This window comes from Aethalodelphis obliquidens, unplaced genomic scaffold (assembly GCF_003676395.1).
Source record: "Aethalodelphis obliquidens isolate GAN/ISIS:26980383/991018 unplaced genomic scaffold, ASM367639v1 scaffold39, whole genome shotgun sequence".
In the NCBI taxonomy this organism is placed as follows: domain Eukaryota; kingdom Metazoa; phylum Chordata; class Mammalia; order Artiodactyla; family Delphinidae; genus Aethalodelphis; species Aethalodelphis obliquidens.
In genome coordinates this window covers 849,213-851,172 of record NW_020837983.1, presented here as the reverse complement: position 1 = coordinate 851,172, position 1,960 = coordinate 849,213, and the positions used below count along the sequence as shown (strand labels likewise).

General features: G+C 38.3%; 1 pseudogene; it reads right to left on the bottom strand.

Moving 5' to 3' along the window:
- Positions 1–469: 469 nt before the first annotated feature.
- Positions 470–1,161, bottom strand: LOC113633253 (PRELI domain containing protein 3A pseudogene; annotated as a pseudogene).
- Between the last annotated feature and the right edge of the window lie 799 nt (positions 1,162–1,960).

Sequence of the window (1,960 nt, the reverse complement as noted above, 5' to 3'; positions counted from 1 at the left end):
CTATATCAAATACTTAAATTCATTTTTTGTTTAGCAAACAAACAAAACAAAAACTCTTTCTTGGGACATAAAATATTTCTTATCTCAAGAAAAGTAACAAAAAAAGGCCAAGATACAGCAAATAAATCTCTATTCTAGTGTTTTTTTCCTAAATCAACTAATAACTACTCTCCTGAGATGAGAGTAGTTATTAGTTGGCTAAGTTGGCTAAGTAGTTATTAGTTGGCTAAGTTGGCTCTCCGAAGAGCCAATGTTCTTTCTGACAAACCAAATGTAAAATGAGTATGCACACTTCACAGTGATACAAGGTGGAATAATGAATTCCTGTTAACACTTGCTTCTGTATTTTTTCTGTATTTATTTTATTCTCTCATAACCTGTATTTGCCTGATTGCTCCTGTATGTTTCATGCACTATCATAGGTTAGTGCTTCTAGGTCCTCAAACTGTGGTAAGGCTGCGGATGCCACTCATACCAAGGCATCTGTACCTTTCATTGTGTTTGATGACATAGAATTTGTCATTAAACTTTCAAAATAGTTCCCCAGGGTAATTCCCTTCATGGGAATTATTCCCTTCATGGTTTTGATGGTTTCTTGACTGAGCGAGAACATTTCAAGTTTCTATGGATGAGGTGTGTACAAGAACCTCTCTTTAACTAACACCAAATTTCTGAGTGTGATATTAGTGGAAAAAAGTTCCATTTTCTTTTCTACTACATCAAGGGTCAGCAAAGTAAAGCCTATAGGCCAAATCTGGACAGTCACCTGCCTTTGTATATAAAGTTTCATTAGAACACAGCCACAATTATTCACTACCTACTGTGAATTTCTGCTTTCACAGGATAATGGGAGAGTTGAGTAGTTGTGACAGCATAAAATATTCATTACCTGGCCCTTTACATGTGTTCTTTGATGTATGTCAAAGACCTACTATTTCCTCCAATCTGAAGTCTCACCACTTTCACAAGAGTGGGCAATCCCCAACTGATACTGAGAAGATGGCCAAGTGCCTGTTAAACTCACCAAGACCATCAAAAATCTCCTTTAAAACATTTACTTCCCCTACACAGCATTCATGGATTCAAATATTTTCTCACAGCAGCTTTGATGACTGAGTCCCATAGATGGCTAAGTACATTCTCTGAGCTCCAAATGCTCATCTATGCAAGTCCAGAGGCCAAAGGCAGAGAGTAGTCCAGCCTGGAGCTCAGATGCTCAGGTAATCCCTCCATTTATCACTGACCTGGGCATGCCACACCAGGAGCCAACCCCACTGCAAGGCTCATCATCCACCCAGCCTGAGGGTGTAAAGATGCTGGTATAGATATTTATGTTTTACTGCCTTCTTTTTCCCCATTTAAAATTTTCCTATAGCAAGCATGGCTATTCAAGTCATCACTCTGTATTAGTCAGTTTTCTGTAGGTTATTCTGCAGTAAGAAAGAACTCCTAAATCTTAGCACTTACTAAAACAAATATTAACTTCTTGCTTATGTTACAAAACAGCTAGGGATTGTCTCAGAGTCTGCTCCAAATGTCTTCTTTATTCCAGAATCTAGGCTGAAGGAGCAGTGTTTTTCTGGTACATGCCATCCTAGGGACAGAGGGAAAAGAGAGAGATGGCAGAGCTATGTGATAGCTCTTAACTTCTACTGATACATCTCATATGTTTCTTCCATTCACATTCCACTGACCAAAACTAGTCACATACTCAAGCATGAAATACTTGTAGTGGGGAAGGATATTCTTCCAAATAGAAGGTCTACTTCAAGTTCCATGACAATGCACAAGGAGGACACAGAAAATTTGGGAATAATACAATTTATGATATATTCTTGGTTTAAAAGTAGAATGTCTCTGATTTCTTAAAGTGTCATCTCATCAGAACCAGGGACTTAATTTGGGCTCTAACACCTTTAAATGCATGAATCCAATCTGGATATCTACCTGGCTTGCCTGG